The 19,840-nt window shown below is 37.8% G+C and overlaps 1 non-coding gene across 1 annotated transcript; it reads right to left on the reverse strand.

The window, feature by feature from the left end:
* Nucleotides 1-7,840: 7,840 nt before the first annotated feature.
* On the reverse strand, nt 7,841-7,944 carry LOC112760310 (small nucleolar RNA R71). The gene has a single exon (XR_003180757.1). It is a non-coding gene; the product is annotated as a small nucleolar RNA R71 (small nucleolar RNA).
* Nucleotides 7,945-19,840: the final 11,896 nt, after the last annotated feature.

The following is a 19,840-nucleotide window of genomic DNA, read 5'->3' on the forward strand; positions in this document are numbered from 1 at the left end:
GTTAGCTTATAAGATCTAATCAAAGTTCATTCATAAAGGGACAATATTTTGATTGCGCATGAGTTTATGCATTATCTGAAGAATAAGAGATATAGAGATTATGACTTTGCGTTGAAATTAAATATGAGCAAAACATATGACAGGGTAGAATAGAGTTTTGTGTGAGAATTTATGAGAAAATTAGGATTTTGTGAGATATGGTTAGCTTGGATGAAGGAGTATGTGCTGACTATTTTGTATTCTATTACTCTAAAAGGACAACCTCATAATTTCTTTAAATCATGTAGAGAATTGTGACATGGTGATCCTTTATCACCTTATCTTTTTTTGTTTTGTGTAGAAGGACTATCCCATCCGCGTCAAGGAGAGAACAGAGTCTAGAAATTTCTGGCTAGCTTTCTTTGGGTTCCCCACGTTGGAAACCAAGTATCTTGGTCTTTTAGTAGTTGTGCAATGATTTAAACAGGCAGCCTTCAACTACATCAAGGATAAGGTCACAAAGAAGCTACAATATTAGAAGAGATCCTTGCTTTCTTGTAGTGGAAGGAAAGTTTTGATAAAGGTGGTTATTACAATAGTTCTTATCTACAAGTTTTGCTGTTTTAAACTTCCAAAGATGTTAGTTGATGAAGTTTCGAGGAGTATTCTACATTTTTGGTAGGTACAAAGAAGGATAAAAAAAGATAAATTGAATAGGTTGGAATATTGTTAGTAGGCCAAAAAATTAGGGAGGTCTAAATTTAAAAGACTTAAAAGCTTTCAACTTAGCCCTCCTGAGGAATACAAAGTTGGAGGTTGATAAATTCATATTTTATTATAACTTTTGGGTTGAAAAAAAATAAAATTTATTAATTTAACTTGCACTTAATATTTGTAAATGCATGCTTTTGTGAATCTCCTAATTGAGCTTAAAGTAAATATACTTTTTAGGCCATTAAAATTATCGAATTGATTTCAATTCTCATCCATTCAATACCTTGATGTGTTTGTTCAAATTGTTTAAGATTTAGCAGGAAAGTACGGCTTGGGAGGATGGAAGAAAAACATACGAAAGTGAAAATTTTGTGTAGAAACAACAGATGAAGCAAAGATAGATGTTGCATACGCACACCCCTGTGCGCACACACATATTTGAAATTTTTGATGGTGTGTATACGCACATCCTTATACGTATGTACAACTCTGATTCCCGGCCTCATTTAAAAAGTCACGTGGCTTACAATTTGGGGGCTACTTTTGGCTCATTTCAGTCCATTCTTGAGTAGATATGAAGTAAAATATAAAGGAAGAAGGCGTGCATACAACATACACTCATTTTTTAAACATCTTAGAGTTTTTAGCTTCAATTCCAAAAATTCCTAGGATGTTTCATCAATTTTTCTTTAGTTTTAGTTTCTAATCTTGTTCTAGTTTATTTTGTTTTATATTTTCTTATTCTGCAACTTTGCTTTTGTTATAATTCTCTTATTAGTTTCTTTATTTTGTCACTTTAGTTTATGAATCCTTGTTGAATTTCTGTTTACTTTTAATGAATTTGATGTTTTATATTTTATTCTTGCTTAATTGAGATGTTATTGTTACTTTTTGGAATGAGATAGTTGTAGATTTTATTATTATTATTATCATCATCATCATCATCATCATCATCATCATCATCATCATCATTTATGATATTTTGTGTTTATGCCTTCCATTCATTTGATGAAATGTTTGAACTAGTTACGGAGTTGACTTTACATTCTTGGCTTGTGGTTGAGAGTTTGGGTAACCTTGAGTTACTAATCTTCAAGTGGATTGATAATTAAGAGATGTTAATTAATCTTGTTTCTACTAACGCTAACTTTTTACTAAATTCAATTAGTAAGTTAGTTAGGACTTATGAATTAGGATTAATTAAGCCTAACTGATGAATTGAGTTTGTTCTTGGTAATTATCATGTTAATGGTTAGTGACAAAGATAATGATCCTTAACCCTCAACCCTAGCAAGCTTTCCTCTAGTTGATTACTTACTCTTAGTTTAATTTCTTTATCATTTAATCTTTGATTGTTGTTTAATTTCTTGTTGTTTCAATTCCTGTTATTTGTGATCAAACCTCTTTTACATTGTGATTTCAAGGAAGAGTGACCTGTGATTAAAACAGTTTTTGTTTTGAATTTGTGATATTTTTTAACTAAAATTTGATAGTGTTGAATTCTGGTTTATAATTATCTACAATGAATTTTAAGATTTTTAACTTAAAAATTTTTAAACTAGTTCTTAGCACGTATTATTGACCAAACCTCTCTTTAATTTTCAAAGTGTACCAAAGTAAATACTTTAGGTACTTTAATTTTCTTAGAGCACAGGTTGGTAACAACACATCTTGAGATTGGAGAAGTTTATTAGAAAGAAGGAGGGTATTAAAAAGAGTTACTATAGAAGGTTTTTAAAGAAAATTATATCAAAATTTGGGAAGATTAGTGGATTAATTAGAATAATCTTATAAATTATGATATCCATTCAGCTCATAATTAGCCAGTAGAATGGATATCAGATCTTATGAACCACTAGGATCAACATAAAATGCTTTCAATTTTCACAACAGATACTACACAAAGCTATGCTATAGGCAGAGATTTATCAGGGAGAAGATAGTATTACCTGGCCTAAGGAGAAAAAAGCATCAATTCTCAGTAGCTTCAGCATATCCTTTGGCTTATCAACTTTACCACTCTGACCCAAAATCTTTACCCAATCGATGCAAATAAATAGATCTATGGTTCTTAATCTAGAACATAAAAGTACAACCCAAGATTAAGAACTTCATTTGGAAAACGGTTCATGAAGGCCTTTGGAATAATTTGGCATTTCTCCTTCCATCCCTTTTCTCTGTTTGAGGTGTTTAAGTTTTGATTTTCCTTTAAGTATTCTATTTTATGGCCACAGTTTTAAGCCCTACACATTCAAGTCCTACAAAAATCATAAATTCTAAGGCCCACTATTGTCACATATGACTCGACCCAATTCTCATTAGGGATTTAAGCATGTTTACTAACACATTAGATACACTTACTCATATGGCTAATCACATAGAGCAATTTATACATTTACTAGCATGGTACAGAGATTATCTCCCTAAATACAAGTTCGAATTTAACTCCATAGCCACCTTACTTTCATGAGGTGTGAACACATGTCTTCTACATTTGTAGAAGTAGTTATCCTTCTACACTATAGCACTTTCCTATTTACAAATCATAGAATAAAGAAAAACAACTATAAAAAATCATAGATAGAGTGGCAGACAAACTTAAGGGATGGAAAGCAAATTGTCTCTCTCTAGCGGGGAGAATTTCTTTGGCTCATATAGTTCTCAGTCCATTAATAAACTATGATATGATGTATTTTTTTATTCCTAAAGTAGTGTGCCATGAGGTTGCAAAGATGTAGGGGGAGAATGAGAACCGATACAGAGTGCATGCGATTAATAGGAACACTATTTGCAAACTGAAGAGTATAGGCAATTTGGAATTTCGAAAAACTTAATATGAATGCGGATTTTCTTATGAAGATGCTTAGCGGCTTATTATGGATAAAAATTCCTTGTGGTCAAAATTTTTACATTGAAGTATGAAAGGGATAAGAACCTAGTTCAAGAAATTCAGTTTGGTGCCATCGACTTTCCACTGTGGAAGGATCTTGTCGTAGATTTTTTCTTAAATCACATCTCTATATCGATTGGAAACGGTGAAGCTCCGTTTTTCTGGTCTGAGAAATAGATTAAGGGCTGCCAGCCCTTGAATATAGTGTAACTAATAATGTGGACAAAATTAATATGAGCATGATCGTAAGGGAAGAACTAGACAATACAAGGGAGTGGAATTTTGATCTTTTATAACTCTTCATTTTTGAAGAAGTAATAGAGAAGATTCGAGCTATTGTCGCTGCTAATGATGATTTGGGATGATAATCTCATATAGAGTTTGACACAAGATGGTCAATTTAGTGTGTCTAGTGTGTACAAGGCACTAACAACTCAAAAAAGAAGAGGTGAATGAATGTGCTAATAGTCAAATTAGTTCCTAAAAGATGAGACAATCTCCGAATTTGTTCCTGAAAGATTTTAGCAATCAAATTAGTCATTCAAAAATTACAAATTAACCATATTTGTCTTTTAGTTTCTCCATTAACAATTTTCGTTAACTAGGATATAATCTATCTGGTTAAGTTCTATGCACTTAAAGAGAGGGGTTGGGAGAGCCCTCTTTTGTACATTTGTCCTGCTATTATGGTGTACTTGGAGGCTTCACACTTTATGGGTTTTGCTTCTATCAGCTCGATGGGTAAGTTTCCTGTTTCCAGACATCGTGTGATAAGGGTGGTCCACGATGGCTGGTTGGACAACGGTAGGCTACCCAGATCCATCGGTGAGACGGAGGGTGACCTTCGACTTCCTAGATTAGGGAGCGATTTTCGAAGTATGTATTGGTGCTTGCTATCTTGGAGTAGGTCGGCTCTTGTATTCTCTCTTCGTATGTGTTGGACTGTTATTGTGTCAAACTCGGCTATTAGCTCTTTTACCTTGGATAGGTGCTTCTGTAAAAGGGGATCCCGCGTTTGTATTCGTTGCAAACTTCTACGATTTTTACTCTAATTTCTTTGGCTAGGGTCAATCTGGCTAGGAGAGCATCGTATTCCGCTTGGTTGTTGGAGATCTTGAACTTGTATCGACAACTCAATTGATATTTGATGCCAGGACATTTTGGCCAGTTTCACTGACTTTTTCTTTACTATTTTAGGGTAGTTTCATGCATTTTCTTAGTAAATAAGCAAGTTTTGGGTAAATATTCACTTACATCTTGATTCAAGCAAACATTATGAACTTTACATGATTCATGAGAATTTTGCATGAATTGAATGATAAAATGGATGATGCATGATCTCATGATTAAGAACCAAGCTTTGATGCACTTTATTTGCTTGATTGCAGGACAAAGGAAGCAAGGAAGAGCCACGTTAGTAGCCACATTAGTCTAACTAACGTGACCACTAACGTGGAATGGGAGCTAGCTTGCAACGTTAATGGAAAAAGTGATCACCAATAACGCCTTCGAAAGCCATCATAGCCCACGTTAGTGGTCACGTTAATTACATTAACGTCGAAGCTAACGTGGAGAAAAAGGGAAGCTCCAACGTTAGTGGTAAAAGTGAATACCACTAACGTTCCAAAAAGGGCACACTTGGCCACGTTAAGAGTCACGTTAATTACATTAACCTGAACTCTAATGTGGGAGGAACAAGGAATTGCCAACGTTAGTGACACTCACCTTTGTCACTAACGTTGGACTAAGCCAATATTACCCACGTTAGTTGCCACGTTAATTACATTAACGTGGAAGCTAACATGGAGGAAGGAATGATGGGCCAACGTTAGTGACACTCACCTTTGTCACTAACGTTGGAGATGGCAATCACCACCACGTTAGTGGTCACATTAATGCAATTAACGTGAGACACTAACGTGGGAAGAAGGGATGTTTGAAGCGTTAGTGACAAAGGTAAGTGTCACTAACACTCTCGAAGCTTAGGCATGCCCACGTTAAGGGTCACGTTAGTTACACTAACGTGGACCACTAACGTGGGGAGAAGAGGCAAAGAGCAACATTACTGGAAAAGGTGAATGCCAATAACGTTTGTGAAGGACCAAGAGGCAACGTTAGTGGTCACGTTAGTGCCACTAACGTTGAAGTTAACGTGGATCATTTTGGTTTGGAACGTTAGTGAAAAAGGTGATCGTCACTAACGTTTTCGAACTCACATTTTCACTTAACGTTAACACCACTAACGTCCTAACTAACATCCATGCCTAACTCACACCTTTTCTGCAAGCAAAGCTGAGCCCACTGAAGACTATAACTGCTTCAACTCAAGATCAAAGGCCCATATCCAAGACTTGAAGAGCCAACTAGAAGATCAGAAGAGTAGTATATATAGGAGTAGTTTTGAACTAGTAAAGGAGATTTTGGCATTTTGGAGAACTACACTCTGTATATTTTACTTTCTCTGTAATTTCTAGCTTAATTTGACAATGCATTCTTCTTTATCTTCTTCCATTTTCAGAGCTATGAACAACTAAACCCCTTTTCATTGGGTTAGGGAGCTCTGTTGTAATTTGATGGATCAATAATAGTTTTCATTATTCTTCTTCTTTCTTTTCTCTTGATTTTACTAGAAGGCTTTCAATCTTCATCCAATTGGGTAGTTGTCTTGGAAAAGAAGCTATTCATACTTGGATCTCTTCGGAATCTTGGAAGAGGAATGAAGAGATCATGCTAGAAATGCTTTCTCATGTTGGACCAAATTGGGGTTTGGATGGATATAGTGACATATAATCCTACCAACACTTTGATTTGGGAATACATGTGGTATAATCAGTGACCATACTTCATCTCTTCTCATGAACAATTAGACCAAGGAATTGGCTATTGATCAAGATTTGAGAGATTGAATTACCAAGGAATTGGAATCCAATCACTTAAGATATCCAAGGAGATCAATGAATGCATTGATTGAGGAAGAGATGAGAATGAACTTGATCCGGAGAATACAACATCTCCTGAGCCCAATGAATCCCCCATTTCTGATCTTACCCATTCTCTTTACTTTCTACCATTTACTTTTATGTTCATTTCCCCAAACCCCCGTTTAAGATTCTGCAATTTACTTTCCGTCATTTACATTCTGCCATTTACTTCCAGCAATTACATTTTCTGTTATTTACTTTCCCGCCATTTACTTTTCTGTAAATCTCAACTTAATTTCTGCTTAGCTCAACTAGAACATTCATCTGATTAAAGTTGCTTGACCAATTAATCCCTGTGGGATTCGACCTCACTCTATTGTGAGTTTTTACTTGACGACAATTCGGTATACTTGCCGAAGGAAATTTTGTTGAGAGACAAGTTTCCGTGCATCAAGTTTATGGCGCCGTTGTCGGGGATTGATTTTGTATCAACAATGATTAAATTGGTGGATAACTAGATTGAGCATTTTTCTTTGTTTGATTTAATTTCATTTGAGTGATTTACTTTCAGTTTTAGTTATTTTCTTCCCTTTACCCCTTACCCGTTTGTGGTGTTATCTTCATTTTTACAATTTAGTTCACTAACCCACTAACTGTTTGATATATTGCATCACTCACACTAACAGCATCCCTAATAGGAGTAACTTCTCCATCAATTCTCTTTCCTTCTTTTTGCTCTGTTGGTTGTATGACAGGTAAAAGAAGCGGAGCTTCAACTTCCTTTGATTCTGAACCTGAGAGGACCTTCCTTAGATTAAAGAGGGAAGCAAGAGGAAAGAGAGTCGTTGGTACTAAGGAGGAGGAAGAGTACGTTGAACCAGACGTGGATGAGAATATGGAGAACCATCATGAAGAAGAGGCTCACAACCATGGCAGAGAAGGTCATGTGCATCATGCTAGACAAGAGAGAAGAGTTCTGGGCTTTTACATCAATCCAAACCTAAGAAATTATGGAAGTAGCATCCAAAAGCCAACCATACATGCCAATAACTTTGAACTAAAACCCCAGCTTATCACCCTTGTTCAGAACAACTGTTCATTCGAAGGAAGTGTCTAAGAAGACCCCAATCAACATCTCACCACCTTCCTAAGGATATGTGATACTATGAAGTCTAATGGTGTTCATCCTGACACCTATAGATTGCTTTTGTTCCCCTTTTCATTCAAGGACAAAGCATCTAAATGGCTGAAATCTTTTCCGAAGGAGAGTTTAACAACCTAGGAAGATGTGGTGAACAAATTCTTGGCGAGATTCTACCCTCCTCAGAGAATTAACAGGTTGAGAGCTGAAGTACAAACATTCAGGCAACAAAATGGTGAAACTCTCTATGAAGCATGGGAGAGTTTTAAGGACTAGACAAGAAGGTGCCCACCAGACATATTCAATGAATGGGTGCAGTTTCATATTTTCTATGAGAGTCTTTCTTATGAATCAAAGAAGGTAGTAGACCACTCATCTGGGGATCTCTGAACAAGAAGAAGACCATTGAAGAAGCCATAGATGTCATTGAGACTATAGCTGAGAATGATTACTTCTATGCTTCTGAAAGGGGCAATACTAGAGGAGTGATGGAGCTGAACAACGTGGATGCACTGTTGGCTCAAAACAAGATGATCACCAAGCAGCAGGCTGACCTTACCAAGAAGATGGAAAGAAACCAAGTCGCAGCAGTCACCACCTCATCAGCAGCTCAAGAAGGAGTGAACGCAGAGGTAGAGGGTGATCAGGAACAAGCCAACTACATTGGGAACTCACCTAGGCAGACCCATGATCTATACTCCAAAACTTATAATCCTGGTTGGAGGAACCACCCAAACTTTGGGTGGGGAAATCAACAAGATCAAGGCCAAGATCAGAGATGTCACAACCCCAACAACAATGCAGCTCACCAACATTCCACACAGAGATCATATCAGCACCCACCTAACAATACCTCTCAACATCCATATCAAAACTAAAATGGCCCTTCTCATCCCTCCAATCTTAACTCACCATCATCTGAAGATAAACTCTCAAGGATTGAGACTCTACTTGAAGGCATATGTAAGGAAATCCAAGATAACAAGGTGTTCAAGGAGGAGGTGCGAGCCAATATCAAAAACCAGGGAGACACCATCAAGAGGCTGGAATTTCAAGTGGGATACCGCTCTGAGAATATTCCTAAACCTACTGACAGTTTCCCAAGTGACACAGAGAAAAACCCGAGAGGTGAAGCAAAGAAAGTAAGATGGGAAGAATGTAAGATGGTCACTATAAGTGATAGGGGACTGAGGAAGAGCTGAACAAACCCTTTGAACACTCTGGAGATACTTCAGCAGAGAAGCAGGAAGAGGGTAACCAAGAAACCAAAACTACACAGAAGGAGATTCTGAAACTCTATGCACCTTTTCCCCAAAGACTCAAAGGTGGTACAGAAAAGAGAATATACTCAAAGTTCCTCGACATGTTTGCATCCCTTCAAGTAAACATACCATTTATCAAGGCTCTCCAACAAATGCCCTCAGACATTAAGTGTATGAAGGAGCTGCTGACCAGGAAAAGCTCACTTAAAGGAGGGCAAACAATAGTGATGAATAAGGAGTGCAGCGCTCTCATTCAACCAGAGTTGCCTACAAAAAAGAAGGATCTAGGGAGTTTTCACATCCCCTGTGCCATAGGAGAAACACTGATTGATAAGGGACTCTGTGATCTGGGAGCAAGCATTAATTTAATGCCTCTATCCCTCATGAAAAAGCTGCAAATCAATGAGCTAATGCCCACAGACGTAGTCATCAGGCTGGCTGACAAAACTCAAAAACAAGCAGTAGGAGTGGTTGAAAACGTGTTGGTAAAGGTTGGGAACTACTTCCTTCCCACAGACTTTGTCATATTGGAAATGGAAGAGAGTTACCTCCATCCAATCATATTGGGAAGACGATTCCTAGCTACAGCTAGAGCGCTTATAGATGTGGAGCGAGGAGAGCTAATACTGAGGATACATGATGAACAACTTACCTTTAAAGTCTTCAAACCCTCACATGAAGCAGATCAAGAAAACAAGGAATCAAAGGAGGATCACAATAAGGCACTGGTGGAAGAGACAAGCACTGAAGCACAAACAATAACCCTAGGAATCCCTTTGGTTGACAAGAAATACAGTCAGAATCCACCACAGCTAAAGGAAACCCAAGAGGAGCTAAAACCACTAGAGTCATATGAGACCAGCAACAAAATCTCCCTGGGAAAAGATGCCACAAGGAGCAGGAGAGCATTAAAAGAAACAAGGAAGAAGGCACCAAGGGGATGGAGGAACAAGAAGATCCCTACAGAAGACTTCTCTCCGGGGGATAAAGTAATATCTGCCCATTTCCCAGTTATTCTACCTCATCTACCCACCATTCCATCTCAGCTACCTAAAGTCTACACCATCAGTAGAATTCTATCCTTGGAATATGTGGAGATTCTTAATGAAGCCAACGGAGATAGATTCACTCCGAGAGGGAAAGACTTGAAGCATTACCAACCACCCTGAAAAAAAAAGGAGAAATCGTCGAGCTAGCGACGCTAAAAGAGCGCTTCGTTGGGAGGCAACCCAACCTAAGGTAGTTTCTTTCTCATGATCATTTTAATAAAAGTTACAAGTAGTTTTCCCTGTATTGTGAGGAGCTAAGTTTGGTGTTGCACACCAAAACAATCCAAGAGTGAATGTGTAATTTTAGGTTTGGTGTTTCACCAAAGATTTCAGTTAGAATCACACTACACCTCTTCAATGACAAGTTGCTAGCCCAACCAATCAGAGAAACCACTTAACAATAGTTTAGTTTCTAGTCCATAGTTATTTTATTAATAAAAGCACATGAGGCTCTCTGCATGTATTCAATCTGTTGCATTAAGCAAGGAACTAAGTTTGGTGTTCACACACCAAATTGAGTTCAGAAATCCACAAGCATACATGCATGCTAACTAGTTTCCAAGTGCTTTGGGAACAAGCAACTTCCAATAACTTTGCAGGAATCTGATCAATCTTCTGGCTGGAAAAACGGTGCCCCATCATCCAAGGAGGTGAAGAGGGATGAAAAAGTTATGGATGATGACAACAAAGGGAGAGCCAGAAGTCACCACCAAAAGGTTGTGTTGTTACTTGATTCCATTTGCTTAGGAATGCTCAATTTGGAAGTCTGAATGTGCCCCTGTTAATAGTTACTCTTTAGTTTAAGTCATTAGAATCTAGTGTTTGTTTTGTTTACTTTTGTCATATGTGTGCTGGTCTAAGTCACTTGTTTTCACTTTCACCTTGCTTAATTGTATGCTTGTCCTTTAAGGTAAAATAAAAGAAAATGTTATGAAAAACCAGAGTGGGGTTTATCTTGTGGAGTAAGTCCTCAAGGTTTGTGGATGGTAATAGATTAGCTATGTTGGATCACCTATAAGGTATAAGGGCACTCATGTGTATTGAATTACATGCTTGAAGCACATTCTATGAGACTAGCTAAACAACAAGACCCCAATAAGAAAAAGAGAAAGAACAATAAGAGTTTGAAAAAGAAAGAAAAAGAAAAAGAAATAAGGCTAGGCACCAAGGGTTTAAATCTTGAGGGATGTGTCTGTGGTGTTCCTGTACAAAGGATCTGCTTGGATGAATAAGTTCTCTGGAGTGCTTCATCACTTGGTAACTTGGGTTAACTAACCCGGGATTATCAACTGAAAATCCACTATCAAGAGCAACTTTGCTGCAGAACATTTAGTGATCCAAAGAGATGCTGGACACCAAGACCTCAAGTAAAAGAAAATAATAAACCATATGCCTGTAGTGTGCATGTATGGGGGAGAGAGACTTGAGGGAGTAGGTCCTTAGGGGTGTTTCAACACCTAACACCTTGAACCAACTGGTTCGGGAGTGTTGGCTGAAAGCTTATTTTAAAGAGTCGCCCTCTCACAGAACACTTAGCCTAAGAATGCAATAAACCCTGAAAAGAAAGGGATATCAAGGAATAAAGATCTCATAGGATGCAATTAAGCAAGTATTCAAGAGCATGATGAGGACCTGGAAACCAGTAAAGGAATGAACCTAAGTTGCTATGCATAAAACCCCATAAACCAAGAACTTTACTTCCATAATGAAAACTTGTTTCTCTTGTTCTTTCATTCATCATTTTTTATGTTTCAGTACTTGATTAGGGACAAGCAAGCTTTAAGTTTGGTGTTGTGATGCCAGGGCATTTTGGTCAGTTTCACTGATCTTTTCTTTACTATTTTAGGGTAGTTTCATGCATTTTCTTAGTAAATAAGCATGTTTTGGGTAAATATTCACTTACATCTTGATTCAAGCAAACATTGTGAACTTTACATGATTTCATGAGAATTTTGCATGAATTGAATGATAAAATGGATGATGCATGATCTCATGATTAAGAACCAAGCTTTAATGCACTTTATTTGCTTGATTACAGGACAAAGGAAGCAAGGAAGAGCCACGTTAGTAGCCACATTAGTCTAACTAACGTGACCACTAACGTGAAATGGGAGCTAGCTTGCAACGTTAATGGAAAAAGTGATCACCAGTAATGCCTTCGAAAGCCATCATAGCCCACGTTTGTGGTCACGTTAATTACATTAACGTCGAAGCTAACGTGGAGAAAAAGGGAAGCTCCAACGTTAGTGGTAAAAGTGAATACCACTAACATTCCAAAAAGGGCACACTTGGCCACGTTAAGAGTCACGTTAATTACATTAACGTGAACTCTAACGTGGGAGGAACAAGGAATCGCCAATGTTAGTGACACTCACCTTTGTCACTAACGTTGGACTAAGCCAATATTACCCACGTTAGTTGCCACGTTAATTACATTAACGTGGAAGCTAACGTGGAGGAAGGAATGATGGGTCAATGTTAGTGACACTCACCTTTGTCACTAACATTGGAGATGGCAATCACCACCACGTTAGTGGTCACGTTAATGCAATTAACGTGAGACACTAACGTGGGAAGAAGGGGCATTTGAAGCGTTAGTGACAAAGGTAAGTGTCACTAACGCTCTCGAAGCTTAGGCATGCCCACGTTAAGGGTCACGTTAGTTACATTAACGTGGACCACTAACGTGGGGAGAAGAGGCAAAGAGCAACGTTACAGGAAAAAGGTGAATGCCAATAACATTTGCAAAGGACCAAGAGGCAACGTTAGTGGTCACGTTAGTGCCACTAACGTTGAAGTTAACGTGGATCATCTTGGTTTGGAACGTTAGTGAAAAAGGTGATCGTCACTAACGTTCTCGAACCCACATTTTCACTTAACCTTAACACCACTAACGTCCTAACTAACGTCCGTGGCTAACTTATACTTTTTCTGCAAGTAAAGCTGAGCCCACTGAAGACTATAACTGCTTCAACTCAAGATCAAAGGCCCATATCCAAGACTTGAAGAGCCAACTAGAAGATCAAAAGAGTAGTATATATACGAGTAGTTTTGAACTAGTAAAGGAGCTTTTGGCATTTTGGAGAACTACACTCTGTATATTTTACTTTCTCTGTAATTTCTAGTTTAATTTGACAATGCATTCTTCTTTATCTTCTTCCATTTCAAGATATATGAACAACTAAACCCCTTTTCATTGTGTTAGGGAGCTCTGTTGTAATTTGATGGATCAATAATAGTTTTCATTATTCTTCTTCTTTCTTTTCTCTTGATTTTACTAGAAGGCTTTCAATCTTCATCCAATTTGGTAGTTGTCTTGGAAAAGAAGCTATTCATACTTGGATCTCTTCGGAACCTTGGAAGAGGAATGAAGAGATCATGCTAGAAATGCTTTCTCATGTTGGACCAAATTGGGGTTTGGATGGATATAGTGACATATAATCCTACCAACACTTTGATTTGGGAATACATGTGGTATAATCAGTGACCATACTTCATCTCTTCTCATGAACAATTAGACCAAGGAATTGGCTATTGATCAAGATTTGAGAGATTGAATTACCAAGGAATTGGAATCCAATCACTTAAGATTGCCAAGGAGATCAATGAATGCATTGATTGAGGAAGAGATGAGAATGAAGTTGATCCGGAGAATACAACATCTCCTGAGCCCAATGAATCCCCCATTTCTGATCTTACCCATTCTCTTTACTTTCTGCCATTTACTTTTATGTTCATTTCCCCAAACCCCCGTTTAAGATTCTGTAATTTAATTTCCGTCATTTACATTCTATCATTTACTTCCAGCAATTATATTTTCTGTTATTTACTTTCCCGCCATTTATTTTTCTGCAAATCTCAACTCAATTTCTGCTTAGCTCAACTAGAACATTCATCTGATTAAAGTTGCTTGACCAATCAATCCCTGTGGGATTCGACCTCACTCTATTGTGAGTTTTTACTTGACGACAATTTGGTATACTTGCCGAAGGAAATTTTGTTGAGAGACAAGTGAAGAGAGGAACTTTTGCGTGGTCTAGAATTCAGAATAAATTCCCGTTGCAAGAATAGCTTCTAAACCAACAAAAGCCCTTTCTTACAAATGTTTTGGTTGTCACAAGTAACAAACCCCTTTTAAAATTGATAACCGAAGTATTTAAACCTCGGGTCGTCTTCTCAAGGAACTGCTGGGAGGTATGTTCTTATTATTTGTTATGAGTTTTGTAAGTTGGGGTTTTGAAAGTAAGGAACAAGTAATTTAAATGACAAATAAAATAAATAAATAACTGTAAAATAAACTCTTGGCAGGGTATGGTAATTTGGAAGTCATATCCTAGTTATCCTTATCAATGGTGATGAGAATTGAGTTTTAATCCCACTTAGTTAGCCTTTACTAAAGCAAAGGAAGGTCAAGTGGACCAATTAGTTTGATCCTCAGGTCCTAGTCAATTCCTAAGAAAGGACTAGAGTTATTGGAGTTCAATTCAATTAGTAAAGACAACAATTATCAATCACGTTGAGTTTGATAACTCATGAGTTACCAATTACTTAACCAAGGCCAAAAGGGGAAAAGTAAACTTACTCGAATAAAAAATGTCTTCATATTGGAAGCAACAGTAACATAAATAAAAGAAAGCAATCATAAACTGAAATACCTCAAATTATATTAAATAGAAATTCGAATCTAAACATGAATGGTTCATAAGCCAAATTGGCAACAAAAGTAATTAAAAGAAAGCTTTAAAAGATCTGAAAGCAAAAGAGGAATATAAAGCAAAAGGAATATTGAACCTGATAAAGAGTCGGAATACTAAACTAAAATAATAAGAAATCCTAATCCTAAAACCTAAGAGAGAGGAGAGAACCTCTCTCTCTAAAAACTACATCTAAACTAAGAAAAGTGAATAATTCGAGCACTCCCCCTGAATGGATGCATTCCCCCACTTTATAACCTCTAATCTGTGCCTTCTGGACTTGGATCTGGGCCAAAAAGAGATTCAGAAATTGCTGGGAGCATTTTCTGTAATTTCTGGTGCGTGGCGTCTGTCACGTGTCCGCGTGAGTCACGCGGTCGCGTCATTTGGAGTTTTCCTTATCACGCGTTCGCTTCGGTCATGCGTCTACGTCATCTGTGTTCTGCTCATGGCGCACGTCCGTGTCAGTCACGCGTTTGTGTCGCTGTCTTTTTGCGCTAGGCATGCGGCCGCGTTGTCCCTGAGTTCACGTCGTTGCCAGTTTCTTCAAAAACTCCATTTTGTGCTTTCCTTCCGTTTTTTTATGTTTCCTTTCCATCCTTTAAGTCATTTCTGCTTTAGAAGATCTGAAACTTCTCAATACATAAATCACGGCATCGAATGGTAATAGAGGGTGATTAAAATAAATAATTTCAAAGCATAGGAAGCATGTATTTCACATATATCACATAATAAGGAAGGGAAAGTAAAACCATGCAATTTACATGAATAAGTGGGTGAAGGATTGAATAATTCTCTTGAATTGAGCACAATATATATCATAAATTATGGGTTTATCAACCTCCCCACACTTAAACAATAGCATATTCTCATGCTAAGTCCAAGATAAAGAATAAGGTAAGGTTAAAGTGGTGGAATCTCATGCAATGCAATCTATTCTAAATGCAACTACCTAAATGCATCATGCAGTTCTAATTGTTATTCACTTGTATATAAAACTTACATGTAGTTAAATTAATTCACATTCTCAAGGAATCATATATGCATAGCCAAACCCTAGATAATGTTAAAGCACTTTTACAATTGAGATGTGTAAAAATATTTTTTAAACTTGCAAGACAATTAACAATTCAAGCAGAGATATATGGTGATGAGCTATTGAACCCTCACTGGATTTTGTGTTTACTCTCTAGTCACTCAGTGTTTATTGGGTTAATCACTCCATTCTTCTTTTTATCCTTACTTTCTATAACTTTGTTCTTCATCTAACCAATCAACAATTATAGAATACAGACATACAAAAATCATGAGGTCTTTTTCAAGGTTGTAATGGGGCCAAGGTAACGGTAAGGGTATATGTATAAGGCTAAGTGAGCTAATAAGTGAATCCTTGATTAGTCTAAGATCTCACCTAACATACATATTTTGTAATTCAAAGCTTCTTATCCTATTTGCCCAGATTTTCTCACTTTGTATTGCAAGCTCATGCATTAACTTTAATTTTATCCCATGTGCATTGATTCTTTTTATTTTGCAATTGGAGAGTTTTTGTATCCCCTTAATTAAATACCGAAAGAAAAAAAAATTTTTTTAATGCACATGGTAATTCAATTGTTTTGATTTCACATGAGCATGCTTCCCAAATTTTTATTTTAAAATATCTTTATTCTTTTTAACTTTTCACCTTTGTTTCTATCATCCATGTTCCTATAAAATTTCCCACACTTAAATAATACACAATTTCTATCTTAAGCTAACCAAGGATTCAACTTGGGATTTTTTGTTTTGTTTTTCTACTTAAGGCTAGTAATGTGGTTTATAGAACAAGAGGGGATTAAAAAGCTCAAGGGGGCTAACAAGGGTGATGTAAAAGGTAAGCCAATTTGGGATAAGTGAGGAAAATTTAAATGATGGCCTCAATCATCTCTTAGTATGTATCTATACTCTATAATTGGAGATATAAATTAAAACAAAGCAAAGAACATCAGAATAAAAAGAAGGGCGAAACACACAGGAATGAAATTTATGGTTTAAATGTAACCATACAATTAAGCTCAAAACTCACAGGCTGTGTGTTCTCTAGATCAAAAATCATATATCAGTTATACATGTCATGCAAGTAGAAATTAAGAGTTCCCATTATTCTCAATGTAAAATTTTTTTTTGGGTGGCTTTAAAGTTTTAGTGTTCCTCCTTAATGAAATGTTGTTAACTAACTAACATGTTATGTTCTATATACAAGGTGTGTGGATTGTTTTTGATTATGTTAAAGTCTCTAGTTTACTTCCTTTTTATTTTCAATTTAAACCAAACTATCATATGCTAAAAGGGTAAACTTATACTAATTAATCCACATATTCTATAACTAATAAGTTAGAATTGCAACTAAACTAAATGGCTAAAATATGAACTAAGGTGCAAAATGAAGAAATAGAGTAAAAATACATTAAAAGAACAATGTATAAGTACTAAAAACTAAAAATAAAGATAAAAATACAGAAAAAATAAACAAAATAAGATAGAAAGAGTCTCTAGTGGTTCACCAAAAAAGAAATACGCCAGGGATGGCGACCTCTGCACACTTAAAATAAAGCATCGTCCTCGATGCTCACTCAAGCTGGGTGTGAAGGAGTGTCATCACCGGAAGGATGGGCTGCTAGAGTCTTGGTGGTGGCCTGAGGATCTGCAGACTGGATAAGGGTAGGAGGATCTGGCTGCTGCAGCGGAGGCTCTGACTGGATAGGAATCTCGGGATCTGCGGCCTGTATCTGGTGTGGCTCCTCCTGCTATAGCGCAGCCTGCTCTGGGCCTGCCTGCTCAGCCTGGGTATGTGTCTCCTCCTCATGAGTGCTCGTCTCCGCCTCAGATGTGTCAGAAGGGATGTCAGGCTCGGAGGGGATGTCACTGCTAGATCGGATCATCAACTTGAGGTGCTCATAGCGTCGCATGTTGTGACGCTCCATACGGTCCAAGCGGGCGAAGAGTCGATGCACCAAATGGTAAATAGGCTCAGGAGCAGGTGGAGGTGCAGTGGGTGGGGCTGGTGTAGCAGTGGAAGAAGAGGGGGCGGCTGAAGGCGTGGCTGTCTCAGCAGAAGCGGTGAGGAATGGAGGTGTATAGCCTAAAGCCCAAAACTTCCTACTGTGAGGGATAATCTTCTTGCAGTCCGCAGCAGGTGGCTTCTCATCAGCATCCTCCTAAGGCACGTCAGCTCGACGGCCTAGCTGGGTGACCAGGTAAGGGAAAGGAAGGGTGCCTCTGACATGAACCCTGGCCATAAAGTACCGGATGAATCGTGGCAAATACAGGTCCCTACCCTCCAGTACACACTAGAGAAGGATGATCATAGTGGCAGGTAGCTCCGTCTCGTGAGTGCTCGGCATAACAAAGTTGCTCAGGATCTGGTGCCAGAGTCGAGCCTTATCATTCAGATACATAAGCTTGATTCCTTTAGGCATTGTGGTGTTCTTACCCATGACCCATGGGACAGTAGGGTCAAGGGCTATCCTCTCCTTGACAGCATCCCAGTCGAATCTCAGAAACCTCATATCCTTTTCAGCCTTTTGGTAATCGTCAGGCTGATCTGACTTAGGCTGAAGGCGCAGAATATCCTCAATGGCCTCTTCAGTGACCAGTATCTGTTTCCCTCTGAGGTTCACTGCATCCAGGGAAGTCTTGAAATAATTGCAGTAAAACTCTCTTACCCAGGAAGCATTGACCTCAGTCAGGTTTCTCTCCAAGAAGAACCAGCCTCTCTGTTTGATCTGATCGGAGGTGTATTACTGTAGTTCTTCTGGAATTTTTAGAGTCCTCTCCAGGTACAGGTTCCTGGAGGTGGAAAACACGGGATACTTCAGCTCACAGTATCGGTTTGCAAACTTAATGGGATCATTGGCAGGGAGGAGCTGGTCAGCCTTCTCCTGCGGGGTAAAGTGCTTTTCCCGCCAGGAGTCATCATGCATGATCTCCAGGATAGACATAGAGGATTCACCTCTTTTCCATTTGCCAGTTGTTGCCTTTTCTTTTCCCTTTCTTTGAGGTCAGACATCCTGAAAAATAGAAATCTAAGATATAATAAAAGCAGGAAAATAAGTAGGTAAATAACAAGATAAGCACAAAGTGGCAAAGGAGCAGTAGAATCATGACATGAGTTAAAGAAATGTATAGTTTGGATTGTTTCGGAGGTAAAAATCTAAGATAAGAAATCACAATCCAAAATAATTTATGAGTGGAATACTTGTTAATTAGGAGCAACAATAAGCATGCCATGAGTTAAAAAGTTGAAAGAGTTAGTCAGAAAGCAAAGAGGGAAGTTAGAATGTTAAAAGTGGGTGAAATTGAAAAAGAGGTTAGAAAGCGAAAATCAGTGAGTTGGTAAAGAGACAGTTAGAGTAGTGGCATGATGATTGGTTTCTAAGTAACAAGAATTTCACAATTTTAAACAACAGACAACTCATATTCAAGCAAGGGAATCAAGTTGTTGAGGATTCATATAGATATAGAAATAGCGAAAAGTGAAATCTAATCATCAACAATGTGATTTATTAACCGGGAAAACAAAAGGAATAAGAATGCTGGCCCGTGCATTCATGAATTGGTTTGGGAAGAGCTAAGGAATGCAAAATTGAAAATTCCAAAACCAATATATGAATGAGAATCAAAACAATTTACAGAAAATTGGGCAGCATTCCGGCTAAAATTGGATGTTCCCGGGTAATAAACAACAAGCAGAATAGTTCATAAAAAATAAAACAAATCTATAAATAGACATAAATAATATGAACATTAAAGAGCAGTCGCAATAGCAGCATGAATAGTGAGAATATAATATGAACAATACTAACATCACAGCAACAGTAGAATTGCGAAAATTATAAAACAAGTAGCAAGAACAGCTCAATGAATCAGGCCTAAATACACTAACCACATCCTAGCTACCTAACCACCTAGAATCCACTACAACATACATCTCTAACTATCCTAAATTTAAACATAACTGAAAAAATATGCAAATAATTATGAATGAAAGAAAAGTGGCGTTCGGCGGAACCTGGTAGGTGTATGAACTAAGCTAGGGAACTGAGAGATGGCGGGGGTGTGGTTGTGGTGGTGCTGGGAGGGGCACAGTGATGCGGTGGCGAAACAGGGCTGCGCGGTGGTGGTGGTGGCTGTTTGTGGTGGCGGGGGGAT

Source organism: Arachis hypogaea, chromosome 16 (assembly GCF_003086295.3).
Source record: "Arachis hypogaea cultivar Tifrunner chromosome 16, arahy.Tifrunner.gnm2.J5K5, whole genome shotgun sequence".
Classification (NCBI taxonomy): Eukaryota; Viridiplantae; Streptophyta; class Magnoliopsida; order Fabales; family Fabaceae; genus Arachis; species Arachis hypogaea.